Here is a 16,600-nt window from a genome sequence, read left to right as displayed (position 1 = left end):
GCCGGGAGTCTGACGGCTATCCACTGTGATGCTCCAAGAGCCTCTTGGCATCTTGCCTCTCAAATACAGAGAACTTCACCGGGTCTTCTCTTGCCCTTCCTCTGTCCTTCCCTTGTCACTTCCTGTTTCTTCGTGGTGCTTCTCTTGCTCGACACTGTGTCACAGTCTTTGGCAACAATTCCCCTGGGTGATTCTAAGCTCCTTTCAAGCCAGGCCTGTAGCCTCTGTCTCGCCACTCTGTATCCTCCGGACGCTTTGGAAGGTCCTCCGTCTGGCAGTTGTTCGGTAAAGATTTTAAAAATATATTTCTTGGATTCCCAGTTCCTGTTTTCCTTCATGAAACTGGGTGGATTCCTTCAGCTTCTCTTGAAATGGAACAATGCTCTGCCATTTGTCAGAAGGTACGGAGACTCACCCCATCTTCCTTATGCGTCTCTGGTCCCCTAGCAAGACCCCAACATAAAGTCTGTCTTCGCCTACCCTCTTCCATACTCTTGTTCTAGATAGACATGTTCAATCCCTGAATGAGCTGCTTCCCTTTAGGAAGGGCCTCACAGGGATTTATGTACACACTTGTCTTTTCCCGCTTTGAGTTTGTACATGTGAGAGACAGTGCTTCCAGCCCTTGCCCCCTGTGTCTAACCTGTGTGACCATGAGCAAGTAGTTCAACATTCAGTAGTATCAGTTTAGCTTCGGTGCAATGGGAAGAATAAACACGTGGCCTAAGCCATAGGCTGGTTACCACAGTCTACTGATAAGAGGGAGCGTTCTTCAAACTTGCTGTCTGTGTTTACAAATAAGTAAATCAGTAGGCAACATGAGGTGTCTCAAATCTCTGTGCTTCAAAACAAGGCACACAAATATCTCCTGAGCAGAAAATGTAATCTGATGTTGGGTGGACAGTTCTCCCGGTGGCAATAGAGGGACTCTGGCACCCTGTTCCTTGAGACTTTGCTGTCCCCTAGCATTTTATGGGCCCAGCCTAGAAAGAGCACCCATCCCATTGGCTCAAACCCTATTAGCCAGAGTGCCCTGAGAAGCCACACCTGCCTGTAAGGGAGGCTGGGAACTGTGTTCTGGCTGAGTGTCCAGGAGGCAGAGAGAGTAAATTTACCAGAGACAACTTCACTGAGGGACAGCAACCCTGTCTCACTTGTCTTTGCACTGGAACTGTACCCTCTCTGCTTAACGCCCGAAAAGCTCTCCAAAAAGGTACGCGGAGCCATTGCCACTGTGTCCGTGTCACATGTCAGCCCCAAGCCTCATCATGAATCGCATAGTTGGATGAATCAAACGTATGAACTTTTCAGCAGTTTCCTCTGATTTTAAGTCACATCTCATCTTTCCAAGTAGTCTTGGCATTATTTCCTGCTCGCTGGCTTTTTTGCCAGCAAAATAAAATAAGGGACCTTCCTTCTTTCCTAATTCTGTCCTCAAGGTTTTGTGTTCCTTCCACAAACCACCGGGCATTTCTTTTCCTCCCAATCCTGACAAAACATGTCCTGGTTTCCTGGAAAGGCCAGCTGCCGCCATTCGGGCCATGGCATTCCCCTTCCCCCTGTCCCTCTCTGGGCTCACTCACAATAGCGGGTGATGCTGTTAGCAACCCGCCAGTCAGTCCCGACTCCACGGGACCTCATGCACCATGTAGCCACACATGGCCCAGTTCTGCACCACCCCCATGAGTGGTGGGGTCCTAACCGGATGGCCACGTTTAGAGGTGTCATCTTGTTTCCAGTGACCCATATGAAAAGAGCCAACGCAGGGCAGCTGTTTTGTTTTGCTTTATGAAATGCAGACTAGATCATCAGGAGGCGAGGGGGACAGCATCTTGTTGTGACCCTTGGGGTTTTCAAAAATAGCTCCCCCTGCCTTTCTACCTAGTCTGTCTAAGTCTAGAAGCTCTGCTGAAACCTGCCCACCATGGCTGACCCTGCTGGTCTTTGAAGTACAGGTGGCCTTAGCATCCAGCATCCCAAAAACATGCAGGCCACTAGAGCATTCCCACAGACTAACAGGTGGTAGAGGTGTATGTAAGATGCTCCTTACCACCATTACCCTCCCCCCCCACACACACACAAGAGAGAGAGAGAGAAGAGGGAAGAGAGTTGCTAGTATATTAACCTGATAACATGCCTTAACTATTGTGCCACCGAAACAGGCTCTAGCCTTTCCCTGGCAAAGAGTCTCTGGAGGAGACTGTGCCCTGCCCCAGCTCTTCCCTACTTCGACCCCTCCCTCCCTCCCTCGACTCCTTTTCTTTTTTTTAATCATTTTATTAGGGGCTCATACAACTCTTAACACAATCCATACATGCATCAATTGTGTAAAGCACATTTGTACATTCAGTGCCCTCATCATTCTCAAAACATTTGCTTTCCACCTAAGCCCCTGGCATCAGGTCCTCATTTTTCACCTCCCTCCCTGCTCCACCCTCCCTCATGAACCCTAGATAATTTATAAATCCTTATTTGGTCATATCTTGCACTGACATCTCCCTTCACCCACTTTTCTGTTGTCCGTCCCCCAGGGAGGAGGTTATATGTAGATCCTTTTAATTGGTTCCCCCTTTCTACCCCACCCTCCCAGTATCGCCACTCTGACCAGTGGTCCTGAAGGGATCATCTGTCCTGGATTTCCTGTGTTTCCAGTTCCTATCTGTATCACTGTACATCCTCTGATCTCGCCAGATTTGTAAGGTAGAATTGGAATCATGATAGTGGGGGGAGGAGGAAACATTTAGGAACTACAGGAAAGTTGTATGTTTCATTGTTGCTACATCGCACCCTGACTGGCTCATCTGCTCCCTGAGACCCTTCTGTAAGGGGATGTCCAGTAGCCTACAAATGGGCTTTGGGTCTCCAGTCCACACTCCCTGCCTTCTTCACAATGATTTGATTTTTTGTTCTGATGATGCCTGATACCTGCTCCCTCCGACACCTTGTGATTGCACAGGCTGGTGGGGTTTTTTTTGCTTTTGAGCTTGATGGCCGCTTGTTTACCTTCAAGCCTCTAAGACCCCAGACACTATATCTTTTGATAGCAGGGCACTGTCAGCTTTCTTCACCACATTTGCTTATTCACCTGCTTTGTCTTCAGCGATTGTGTCGGGAAGGTGAGCATCATAGAAAACCAGTTTAATAGAACAAAGTATTCTTGCATTGAGGGAGTCCTTGAGTGGAGGACCAATGCCTCGACTCCTTTTCTATTACCCACAGTGCAGTCTTGCTTTGGAGCAGTGGTGGTGCACAGTGAATGCGCTCAACTGCTTCTGGAAAGGTGGATGGTTTAAGTCCCCCAGAGGACCCAGGAAAGAAAGGCCTGGTAATCTACTCAGACACCCACAGGGTAACCCATGAGTCAAAGTGGACTCGAGAGCCAATTGTTTATCACCTTCTAACTCACAAGAAGCTGACTCACGGTAACCCTAGAGGACAGGGTAGAACTGAGTTTCGAAGGCTGTAACTCTATGGGAATAAAAAGTCCCACCTTTCTCCCAAGGATCAGCTGCAAGTTTCGAGCTGCTGACCTTGAGGATCAAAGCCGTCTGATGGAAACTGGCGAGGAGGCAAACTTGGGGAGGGCAGGGAATGTTGCTTGTTTTGTTCAGTGGCAGATCCACAGCAGCTAGCCCAGGACTCGGTAGGTGGTGGGTACCCAGTAATTAGCTGTTGAATAAAGCCTGCAGCCTTTTGGGACTGGGGAGAAGAATGTGGATTTTTTTTTATTTGGCTGCTGGATTTTGATTCAGCACCTTAACAACCTTCCCTTTGCTTTGCATCATGCCCCTCCAACTCTGCTATCAGCGAGCATTTAGAAGCTGCGTAATATCAAATGTTACTTTCCGGGAACACGGGAACACAAACATCAGAAACAAGCATACAACAGACACAGCCACTATTCATACAAGCAGAAAGCATCCACCCACTCCATCATCTGCACGACTAATTGTTCTGGAAGCGGTTCCTGCGGAACCTGCTGTGGGCACGTCCGGATAACATGCACCATTGCTCTTGCGATGAATCTGCAGCCCCGAAGCCAAGTGGAGGAGCTGGGAGCAAATTCCAAAGGCCAAGAGGATCGTGACATCGCTTCTCCTCGGGGGGAGGGGGCACTGCCCTGAAGGGCTGATGACAAGGCTGGACCACAGTGTCGAATGGGAGACATGGGAAAGCCAGGGTGTTCCCACCCGCTGGACCGTTAGCTGAGCTGGGGACAGGCACCGCACACATGGGAAATTCAACTGAGAATGGCGGTGGCAAGGGTCGCTTCCAGGATGAGGAGTCCAAGCTTGGAAGCCAAGTTTTGTTTACTCGGTGTTCGCCTCATTCTCTGATGCAAACTGCATGTTCGTACCACCTCATTTGCATGCACAGTCAAAGGCCATGTTTCTATAGTAATGCCAACCACTGCTGATGGGCAGGGCTTGGGCGAGTCACAAGGAATAGCACTGGTTTGTTTCATTTGGTCCAGGATTTTATAATGACTAAGCCAAATATCATAAGGATTAAGCCACCTAGAAGCCCTGGTGGTGTAGTGCTTACACACTAGGCTGCTAACTGCAAGGGCAGCCGTTCAAAACCACCATCCACTCTACAGGAGAAAGAGGCTTTCTACTCCCATTAAAGAGTTACAGTCTTAGAAGCCTCCAAGGCCACTATGAATCAGAATTGACTTCATAGCAGTGAGTTGTTTTTTGTTTGTTTGTTCCTTTTCACTCCCTTTTATTGAAAAGACAAATACTAGGCAGTGCTTTATTCTATTGGCTCACTAGAGGTTGGAACCTCACCAAACAGCAACGAGTCAAATACCCACCGCTGGCCTGGCAGGCAGTCATACTGTGGTGGCAGATGTGTTGCTGGAAGGCCAGAAGCTCTGCCACCAGTATTTCAAACACTAGCAGGGTCACCCCTGGTAGACAGGTGACAGCTGAGCTTCCAGACTGACACAGAGGAGGAAGAAAGGCCTGGCAATCGACTTCCCCAAATCAACAATTTAAAAACCCTATGAATGACAGCAGAATGCTGTCTGAGCCAGAACTGGATGTGGAGCCCCCTAAGTTGGAAGGTGCTCAAAATGCAGAGGGGCCGAAACAGTGGCTCATGCAGGTGGAGCTAGCCCAGGTGTGGATTAGTTTGGGAGCGCAGAGGGCAGCGCCAGCTGGAGTCACCTTGACAGCATCTACAAGCCACGATCCTTTGCCTGATCATGTACCCACAACACAAATGACTTCCACAGCATGCTAGTGCCCCGCCACAGAAAAACAGGCTCTTAGACATCACATCTCAGGTAGGGGGGCCCTTTCGAGGGAGAGGAAGAAGAGCATTTATTTTAGCCAGTCTGAAAACAGGTGGGAAAGAGGCCTTGAACAGTATGGTCCTTCTTGAGTCTAGAATAATTGTCGTTCCAGCCCACTTGATACTCAAGCTGGCTGTTGCCGATCAGAGGCAGGCTGGGTCCCCCGCTGGGGCCGGCTCACATTGTAGTCACACGCACGTGGGCAGGGGGCAGAAGCAAGGTCCACTCCACCTGGGCTACTGCCACTCCCCTGAAACCCACCACTGCGGAACCAGGTCTGCTGGTTTTTCTGTCCTCCTGGCCCACACCATCCCCCGAATACTTCCAGGAGCTGTGAGGTCTGCTCCCTGCTTGTCATAAGAGCTGCCGGACTTCCCTTGAGATTATGTGTCTTGAAATCGCTGCTGGGTGTGAATGGAGTGCACGTGGGCAGCGCTCGCATTGAACAATTCATCCATGTTTTGTCTTATGGCTTTGACTGCAGACCCCTCACTGTACCAAACATCACCTCTCCCACATGCTCCCTGGCCTTCCTGCTTCCATTCTAGCTCCTTTCCCAACAGGAGCCCTGGTGGTATCGTGGTTATGTGTTGGGCTGCAATCTGAAAAGTCAGGCGTTCAAAACCACCAGCAGCTTCCTGGGAAAAAGACATGGCCTTCAACTCCTGTAAAGGGTGTCAGTCTCCTGCAGTCAGTGGTATCGTTTGGAGCTCGAGAGGTTGGTGCTTTTAAGGTGTGTGAGTACCTCCCCAGGGTTGCTGTTCTGCCGATAGGCCTGCCTAATGTTTGGCTGACCCTTGAGCTACAAGGTTTATTTCCAGACTTAAGGAGTAACTAAGAGCCTGCTTGACCCTCTAAATGCCACTGGGTGCCTTTAACCCATCACAGCAGAGCCGCGGCGAAGGTTCTCAGCTGGGCCTGCCCGTCGTCATAGCCTTTGTTTCCATAACGAACAAAAGCGATGGCTTTTCCTGAGTTTGTTCACTAACAAAAAAGCAAAAAAAAACTTCCAGATATTTACGTGCACTGGGGAATGTGAGGATTGTCGATGCCAAAGTAGGCTTCTGGGTCAAGTGAGAAGTGGTGGATTGGTGCCTACAATCCATGGCCAAAGCAGAAGGGCAGGGCCCTGGGGATTACCCTTCTAGAAGACCTTACTGGTTTACTCTGGCGATGTAGTCGATGGAGAAGGTTCATACAATTCTCCCTTCTTTGTGGTTTCCAGAATGGCTGCCCCGGGCAAGCCATCCAGGTCGCCGTTTTAATGTGAAAGGGCAGCTTTTAATAGAGAGAGTGTTATTCCCTCGTGTGTGCCCATTTGCCATCTTATTCTCAGAAGCAGAGAGGCCAAAGTGCCTGTGATTGTTGGAAAGGCATTAGGCTTGGAGGGAGCACGTGAAAATCTCAGGAATGGAGGTTCCGGATAATCACATCCTTAATAGCACCCCCAGGAAGTAATGAAAGTGACGGAGTAACCGACTACGAGCCAGCAGCAATCTGATAGGTGGCATACTACACAGCAAGTGAAGACTGTCAGCAAGCTGGGTTTTGCTTCTTTGTTGCTAGCGTGCACAGTTAATTGACTAAACTTTTTTTTTATCGTGTTCAAAACCACCTCCTGTGTTTTCCACTATCGGCCCCCTTAGTTTCCATTTTGTTGTGTTGCAAAACGCCCGATGCCAAAACATTGGATGCAGTGTCATCAGCGGAGGCATACCTCTCATTTTTAGGAGTTTCGTATTGATGAAGAAACCCCAGTAAGCACAGTGCTGGGCAGCTAACAGGAAGGTCAGCAGTTCGAACCCCACAGTCACTCTGTGGAAGAAAGGTATATCTGTCCCCTTCCATAAAGATGACAGCCTTGGGGACCCTATACAATGGTTCGGCTCTGTCCTCCAAGGTGGCTGTGGGTTGGAATGTACTTGACTGCAATGGTTTTAGATTAATGGGAACCATTTATAAGTCCTTGCTAGAAGGATCTTCATGATCATGAGGTGGGAAAGGAAATTTCTTTGCAAACTTTAGGAATGAAGAGCGAAGAGTTTGCTGCAACATGACCTTGACAGGGCTTTGAACTGATTTGCACCCATTCTGCCATGAGTGGCATGGTGAAATCAGAACAGACCTAAATTTTAAAAATGGGAGTGAAACAGACTAATAGCAAGAATGGGGAAAACGACAGCTTGAAATTCTGGAATGGGAGTCGCAGAAGCGACAGAGCAGGCTCTCCCTGGAGAAGACCGGAGTATTACGAGGAATGTGGAGAGCTACCCACGTTCATAGCAGCATGTCCAGCTGCCATCTTTGAGTGGGACTCGGTTGTTTCCAACTCTGCCTGTCCAGAGATTTTGGTTGCCATGCAACGTGCACACTGCCTTTGTTTTCTAAGAGGGAGATTCAGTTTCCAGCAGGGAGTTGGCCCAAAGCTTTTCCTGCTCTGGGTATCGTTTATGTTCACCCACCTTGTGCCAATTCCTGTTATGTTTCATCCACCATGACTCAACTAGGAAGAAGCAGAACGAAGGCCTGAACACTGCTAACACGAAGAGAGAGAGAGAGTGAGACCTCTGAACTAAGCTGTCATAACCAGTGCATAGCATGAAGACCAATACTCCCGGGTCATTTTTATTTGTATGTTCAGTCATTCCAACATTTATTAAATATTCATTGGGTGAGAAGCATCACCGCGTTCTTAAGAGCATACAATTTAATGAGTCAGTGAACAAGGGTCATCCTGCTGCATGAGGAAGCTTCCGGAGAGAAAAGAAGAAGACAAAGGAAGAAGAGTCATCAATTAGGATGTGTGCGGCTGCAAGGAAGAGGCTAATCAGCTTCAGGTGGCTTCACCCATTAGGGCAGCCACGGGAGCCTTTTCTTGCTGCCAAGGGCTATTAGGATATTTATAGTAATATCATCCCAAGGCCGTACAGTTCAAATGTTTAACTCACCCCTAATGTGAGGGCCTGAACTGCTCCTCTTTGGTGAGGTGTGTCATGGTTGCAGATATGGATGACTTCGTGGGCCTTATAGAACCTTCTGGAAGAAAGACAGGGTTCTCTACTCCTGTAAACAAGTGCATTCTCAGAAACCCACAGGGACAGTGTACTCTCCTATAGGGCTGCTATGAGTTGGCATCCACTCAAGGGCAGTGAGAGTGAGATACAGCTCTCAGGGCTGAACATTGGCCCAACATCCTTGCATTGTGGTCTGTTGCTTTATTTAGAAGTAAGGGCCTCGAGGGGCCAGAGTTGTAACAGCTTAGTGACACTTTTATTTTCTCAACTCTGCCATCTTCAGCGATAAGATGACCAAACCAAAAACAAAAAAACTCACCATCATCAATTCGATGCCAACTCATAGCCACCCTCTAGGGAAGGATAGAACTGCCCTCTGTGAGTTTCCGAGACTGCAACTCTTTACAGGAGTAGAAAGCTCCATCTTTTTCCCAGGAAGCAGCTGTTGTTTTTGAACTACTATGGCATCTCTTGAAACCATCATCACATACAGTGACAAAGAAAGACATGCCCTCTCATGCATCTCTTTTCAATATAGAGGAAGACCATAAAGGACAACTCTGTAAGCTTTTCCAAAAACTTCTACCTGAGCCTCCTCAGGCTACCTTGGCTGGGATTGGCATCCAATGCCCTGGCCTTCACAGTGAAGGAGGCTAGCTGACAGAGAAGGAACTACCACACAAGGAGCCTGTAGCTGTTGCAGGCTTTCTTTCCCTCAGAAAAGTTACCTTCCACTGGTGTGGCCAGTGCAAAAGCGCATGCGCAAGGGGGATCAGCCATTTGGTGTCTCCACCCTTACTGTCCTCATAAGCAGCAGAGCCACGGATGGACCTTGGGCTGCCAACTCTCATGCTTTCCACAGCATCCCACTTCCTAATTCAGGCCATATGTGAGTGATGCTCCTGGACTGTTTTCTCACTCCCTTTAAAGGGCTGTTTCCTATCCATTTCTCACTTCACTTTTGTTTCGGTGGTAAGCATCATTTCCGTGAATAGAAAATGAAGACTCATCCCATAAACTTCCAAAGACCAAGAGCGTCTTGCTGTCGGGGCCATTTTGATGCACGGAGAGCCCCACGTGTTGCAGGGTAGAAAACTGCTCCAGGGTTTTCTTAACTGCTGCCTCTGTGGAAACAGCTAGCCAGTCCTTTCTTCCTCAGAGCTCCCCGGTGGGTTCAGTCACAAACCACTTGTGCCAATGGCTTCATAAAGCCAGTGGCTTGGATCCTGGTGCTTGGTGAATTCGTGTGTTTCAGAGTAGAACTGCACTCCGTGTGATTTTTTTCCCCCAAGGTCTTCAGAAACCTATTACCTGCCCTTTCTTCCCAGGACCATTGAATGTAGTCCAACAGTCAGTCTACAGCTTGTAATGTAATGCTTCATGATGCGAACTGCCCAGAAAGGAGACTTCAGTAAATTTTGAAAGTCAAGGCTAACTGCATGAATAAAACCTCTTCAGAATGACAGGATGTTTTGATAAAACATGTATGAGCAACGATTTTTGCAATAACGATGCTTCCTCCAACCTGTTCTACCAATATGTCCAAATGGATAATTTATCAGTATAAACATCCGCCTACCTATCACGAATTATTATTAGGGTTCCTGTAGCACCTCGGAAGAGATACACTCTGTTTGTTTGTTAGTGGGGAAGCACTAGTGTTGAAAATAAGTTTCTATTACTTGTCTAAGCCTAGCGAACTTAAAATAACTAGAGGAAAATATGTGTACTTGATTGAATTCATTTCTAGAAGATTATTTTGTAAAGAATTCTAGGTATACATTTTTATTCTATAATGTGTTTTTCCTCACTACTCATTTTTCAATTCTCCTTGTTTTCACCCCTTAGGTCTCACATTCAAAAGAGATTGATGTAATAGTGGGTTATGGTGTTCCTAAAAAATTCCAGTAGAAACAATCAGACATTTGCTTTGTTTAATTTGGCCTCTAAAGTAAGTGCAAAGTCTATAACTCAGGAAACTCTTTGTCCTACCCTTAAAGTTCTGCCCTCGTCTCTTTTCTTTCCATCTTCATTCTCAGACCACTGCAGACAAGTCCGAGACCTTGAAAGGTCAGTGACGTGTGTCTCCCAAAGTTCTTTCTCCAGCTGGGACCTCCTTGAACTCTGGACCCTGAGACCTGACTGTCTGCTAGATAGCTTAGTCACATGGGTGTTTCACAGACCTCTCAGCCTTCCTGCCAGAGCCAGACTCCTAATCTTGTCTTGTCTTCCTGCATCTTCTCCACATGAGTTAAAGGCAAGCCGCCCTTCCAGTTGCCTAGGCACAAAACATTGAAGTCATTCCTTCTTCGAATTCTTGTCTGTTAATTTTCCTCTTCCTCTTTTTTCTTCTCTCTCTCTCTCTCCATCCATCTATCCACCCACCCACCCACTCATCCATCCATCTATCCAGTAAATATACTAAAACAGACATAGCTGCCAGATCAAAATAGTTTTAATTTCCCCATCCTCTTCGTTCAGCCCTCCATCGTCTCCTGTCTGGATGATTTCCACAGCTCTTTCCTGTTCCCCAGTTTCCTCCCTTTGCTTCTCAGCTCAACAGTCAGGATGAGATCAGTTCCTGTCAGTCCTCTGCTCAAATCTCCAGTGGCTCCCCTTCCCACTTAGAATGTGAGCAGATGCCCTTAACGTCACCCTTGAGAATCCCCAACATCTGGCCCTGGCCACCTTGCTGACTTACTTCCTACTACTTGCCTCTTTCCTCACTCCTTTCCAACCTCACTGACCCCCTCGCTGATCCCGAATCAAGATGCTTCCAGTTGATTGCTTTTTCCTTCTGTTCTCCCTGGAGTGAATTTCTTCAACTCCTTCATCAACCTCAGTTCTCTGCTAAAATTCCAGCTTCTCCATGGCCTCAACACCACCACTACTGACTCACCGACCCTCGCCATCACCCTCCTCCGTTGTTTTCTCCTGGCTCTCTAGTCGATACCTTCTTCCAGTCCTGATGCAACATTCTGGCTCCTTTGCTTGGCAGACAGAGTGACTAGGTATGGTGAGAGAATAGAACCCTGACACGTGCCTTTCCTGCTTTGAAACCATGCAGTATCCCCTTGTTCTGTTTGCATATCTGCCTCTTGGTCCATATACAGGATGTGGATAAGCATAATGCAGTGTTCTGGAGTTCCCATTACCTACACAGTTGAATGCCTTTCATGAGCCACTCAGGCTGCAGTATAGCACTGATGAAGCGTACAACTTTCCTCTAGTTCTTTAATACTCCCCCCGCCCACTATCATGCTCCCAATTCTACCTTCCAAATCCGGCTAGACCAGAGCATGTACACTGGTACAGATAAGAGCGAGATAACACTGGGAATCCAGGATAGATAAACCCCCCAGAACCAATAATGAGAGTAGCCATACCAGGAGGGTAGGGGGAAGGTCGGGGGAGAATGGCAAAACCAATCACAATGATCTACGTATAATCCCCTCCTCGGGATGGACAACAGAAAAGTTGGTGAAGGGAGACATCGATCAGTATAAGAAATGAAAAAATAATAATTTATAAATTATCAAGGGTTCATGAGGAAGGGAGGGTGGGTGGGGGAGAGAAAGGGGAAATGAGAAGCTGATATTAAGGGCTCAAGTAGAAAGAATATGTTTCAAAAATAATGCTGGCAACAAATGTGCTTGACTCAGTGGATGGATGGATGGATGGATGGATGGATGGATGGATGGATGGATGGATGGATGGATGGATTGTGATAAGAGTTGTATGAGCCCCCAATACAATGATTAAAAAGAACACTAGTAAACATCTTTCTGGGATTCCTTGCCTTCTGGCAAAACCCATCTGACATCAGTAATGCTATCCCTTTTCCACATCCTCTTCTGAGTCCGACCTGATCCTTTGGAGACTCCCCCCATCTATGTACTGCAGCAACCATTGTTGGATGGTATTCAGATAAATTTGATTTACATGTGATATCAAAAATTTTTCACTCTAATTCACAGTCATCACGTCAATGCTGACTCAGAGCAAACCTCTGTGGGTTTCTGAGACTGGAACTGTTTACAGCAGTACAAAGTCCAGCCTTTCACAGAACTGTTGGTGATTTTGATCTGCCAACCATGTGGATCACAGCCCAACTCATAACCACTACATTGCTTGGTATCCACAATATTAATGATATTGTTCTATAATTTGAGCACTTTTGTTGGATCCCCTTTCTTTGAAATGAGTACAAATAAGAACAAACCAATATAGCTTGAAAGAAATAAAGCTGCTCCTTAGAGACAAGAATGGCAAAACTTTGTCTCATGTACTTAGGACATGTGGTCAACAGCGACCAGTCCCTGGAGAAGGACATCACATTTGGTAAAGTAGAGGGGCAGGAGAAAGAGGAAGGCCCTCAAGGGGATGGCTGGACACCGTGGCTGCAACCATGGGCTCAGGCACAGGGACAATTGTGAGGATGGGGCAGGACCGGGTGGTGTTTCGTTCTGTTGGGCATGGAGCCGCTAGGAATGAGAACCGACTTGAGGGCACCTCACAACAACTCCCAGTCTGTGCGGACAAGGGCTCTGGTCCGTTGGGTGTGCAACTAAGTTCCCAGTATCCAGTGTTGGTACTCGATAGCATCACCAGAGATCCTCACCAGCTATTTAGATAATGAACTAAAGCAATGTGGATGACAAGCATCTATAAGTGAGACATGAAATGGTGCTAAGTCAAAGGTAGGTGAGGATGCTTCCTGGGGGAAGATAGCAAGCATACATCTGAAAGGCAGTAAGCAAATGAAGGACCTCAACTGTAGGGATCAGGTGTTTGCGAGAGCGTGTACTTTACTAAGAGCATTCTGACAACCATAGAGAGGGGGTAAAGGTGGACTCCCAAATTAGTAGGCTATTGCATCAAGGAAGTATGTTTTCTTTAAACTCAAGAAGAACTCAACTCAGTCGAGCTCAGGGATCCTTGAGCGTGCATAGCGGAGCAACCCAAGAACAACTACGACTTCTGGCATCACTTTATTCAATGCTTGAATGATGCCAAGTGATCCCTTTTCTCTCTGTCTCCACCTCTTGGTATTGTTCCTTAGTTGTCGGCACAATGCTCAGATGGCATGCAGGTCAGAGGAGTACCTCTCTCAAAGAAGTCTCGGTGGCTTCTTCATGACTTTTCATTGCCCCTAAGGCATTCATCACTGATGAAGATCAAGGGCGACAGCCTTCAGTGTGGATTGCAACTCCATGTAAATGAAACCAGAAGCTTCACAGCGGGTAACATCGTGATGAACGTAGGGAAGACGGAAGCGGCCGAGGAGTTCATCTTCCTTGAGCCACAGCAGTGCTCAGAGAAGCAGCAGACGAGAAAGCTAACACAGGGTTTCACGGGCGCATCTGCTGCACATGCCTCTTTCAAATGTTAAAGAGTGAGGGTGTTCCTTTGAGGACTAGTGTGCACCTGACTCAAAACACAAAATCTGGACGTTGGCTAAGGAAGACCAAAGAAGAACTGAGAGGCTTGTATGGTGGTGCTGGTGAAGAATATTGACAGTAGCCCACACTGCTGAAAGATTAGGGAGATTGGTCTTGCAAGTACAGCCAGAAAGGCCCTTAAAAGCGAGGCTGTTGAGACTTCATCTCAGGTGCTTTGGACACGTTATCAGAAGAGACCAGTCCCTGCAAAAGGACATCATGCTTGGTAAAATAGGAAAGGAGAAAGACCTTGAGAAAAAGGATTGAGACAGTGGCTGGAATCATGGGCCCAGAGCCACAATTAGGAGGATGGTGCAGGCCCAGGTAGTGTTTCCTTCTGTTCTCCATAGGGTCACTATGAGTCAGAACTGACTTGACAGCACCTGACAACAGTGGAGTCACACATGCATTGCTCACTGTCACAAACAACCCCAGTGTTCTGGAGAATGGAATGATTGATTGATTTAGACTAGGATTCATACTTCACCCTTTAGCTAAGCATTAGGGAGCAGTTGATTCTCTGAAGGGAAATTGTGGTCTAGCAGTTAAAATAAGGAGGAAATGGTGGTTTCTAATGGCCAACAGATGACAACAACAAAGGATGAATTAGGGCTCAACCCTTGGTAATTCTCAGATGGAAGAGGGAGGAGAGAAATAAGTAGCATCACGGAGATGGTATTGGTTGGTACACCTTGCTCCAAGTGGAGAAGGCAGGGGGTACCGAAGTTTGAATAGAAGTCAGAGATGGTGAACTTCTGCAAGTAGAACTTAGCGATGTCATTAACAAAGATGCAGGATGAAGTCAGAGGAACAGATTAGTGAGACGAGGAAAGAGTTCTTATTTTCTCATCCTTGTTTTTATTAATAAAATTGTTTCCAGCTTCTCAGAACTCAATAGCAATTGAGTTCGGCAAGAGGCAGAGGGGAAATTCTTCCACTAGCCACTTATTCTCCAAAGACTTGCCCTTGCAATCATTAAGAGTTTTCTCTGTGAGCCCACGGGTGAGAGAATCCGACTGAAATTTTGTTTTTCCCAGTAGTTTCAGTTTCCCTTGGTTAGGCTTACCAGCAGTAGCTACAGAATAGAAAGCCAGTGGTGTTGGGTGCAGCCTTCTCTCATAGAACATTTCCACATGCGTGTGTCAAGGTAGGGAGGCCTTCTTCTAATGCAGTGGTTCTCAACCTGTCTCATGCCACAACCCTTCCATACAGTTCTTCATGTGGTGGTGACCCCCCCAACCAGAACATTATTTTCGTTGCTACTTCATCACTGTCATTTTGCTACTGTGATGAGTCGGGCGACCCAAAGGGGTTGCAACCCACATGTTGAGAACCGCTGTTCTAACGCATTGTAGGTCAGACATAGAGAAGCATGCTAATCTCACATTGTAAAACTCTTAAATAAAAACTAGTGACTGTCTCATGGAATTAGGAAGAAGGAAAAGAGTCACTGGGGAGAGAGAAATCAGGGTACAGGGAAAGGAATTCAGGAAGCAGCGAATGTTAAAGGAGAGGGTGCAAGTGAAGGAGCCAACCTGGTTTCTGTTGTTATATTGAGGGGTTACTATGGGTCAGGTACTGTTTTGAGTTCTTAACATGTAAAAGCTCATTTAATAATTCCCACCAGACTTTGTGGTGAGGACTATGATTGGCCCTGATGCGGAGATGGAGACCAAGAAAAAACAAAACAAAACGTGTGCTGACATGGTAGTTAAAGTGCTTGACTGCCAGCTAATGGGAAGCTTGGCGGTCCAAACCTACCAGCCACTCAGTGGGGAAAAGATGTGGCTGTCTGTAAAGATTCTACCTTTGGTGACCTTATGGGGAAGTTGTACTCTGGCTTATTGTGTTAGTCTGGGTACTTTAGAGAAACAAATCCACAGAAACTCATGTATAAGAGAGAGTTTTATATAAAGGTTAAGTATGCATCGAGAAAACACCCCAATCCAGTGCTGCCCAAGCCCACAAGTCCAACATTAACCCATTAACCCATATGCTCAACACAAATCCACAAAGTCCTCCTCCATCTCACAAAACACACACAATGATGCAGACTGCAGGAGGAAAGCCGAGTTAGTGAATGTATAAGCATCTCAGTGTTGGCAGGGGTCTCCACACGGCTGCTCCAGCACCCAGGGCTGCATCAGGGTAGGTCCATGTGGCTTCTCCTCAGGGATGTCTTGCAGGAAGTGAGCCTTGTCAGTTAAAGCAAGGAACTGGCTACGGGAACTGAACCCTGGTCCAACCATCAGAAAGCAAGAGACTCAAGAACTAGAAAGGTGTGGCTTACTGAGCCATTTATCTCTCCGCCCTTCAATTAACCCCACATGTGTTTATTGGCCAGGTTAGCACAAGAAACTAACTACCTCACCTATCACGTTGCTATGAGTCAGAATCAACTCAATGGCAGTGGGTTTGGTTTGGGGTTACCAACTACAGTTAGTAAGTGGTGGAGATGGTCTTCAAATACTGGCAGCCTGGCTCAAATTTCTATCCTCTTAACAGACTGGCCAGATGTTCGAGAACGTCCCAGGACAATCATCATATATGCCTCTTGTCTTGTCATAGTTCTGGGCTGTTGTTGTTAGGTACCGTGGAGTCAGCTCACACAACAGAATGAAACACTGTGTGGTCCTGCTCCTTCCCCACAATTCCTCCTGTGCCTGAGCCCATGGCTGCAGCTGTGGTGCCAATCCATCTCATCGAGGGCCTTCCTCTTTCTCACTGCCCCTCCACTTTACCAAGCGTGCTGTCCTTCTCCAGGGACTGGTCCCTCCTGACAGTATATCCAAAGTCTGTCAGGTCAAGTCTTGCCATCCTTGCCTTTAAGGAGCACTCTGCCCTTA

The 16,600-nt window shown here is 47.2% G+C and overlaps 1 protein-coding gene across 2 annotated transcripts in view; it reads left to right on the top strand.

Annotated features, from left to right (window-relative positions):
• ARHGAP6 (Rho GTPase activating protein 6) overlaps window positions 1–16,600 on the top strand; it is a 517,936-nt gene that overhangs the window by 479,776 nt on the left and 21,560 nt on the right. The gene's annotated exons all lie outside the window — the stretch shown is intronic.

This window comes from Tenrec ecaudatus, chromosome X, assembly GCF_050624435.1.
Source record: "Tenrec ecaudatus isolate mTenEca1 chromosome X, mTenEca1.hap1, whole genome shotgun sequence".
In the NCBI taxonomy this organism is placed as follows: Eukaryota; Metazoa; Chordata; class Mammalia; order Afrosoricida; family Tenrecidae; genus Tenrec; species Tenrec ecaudatus.
The sequence above is the reverse complement of the archived record's forward strand: the minus strand, read 5'-3'. Positions and strand labels throughout refer to the sequence as shown.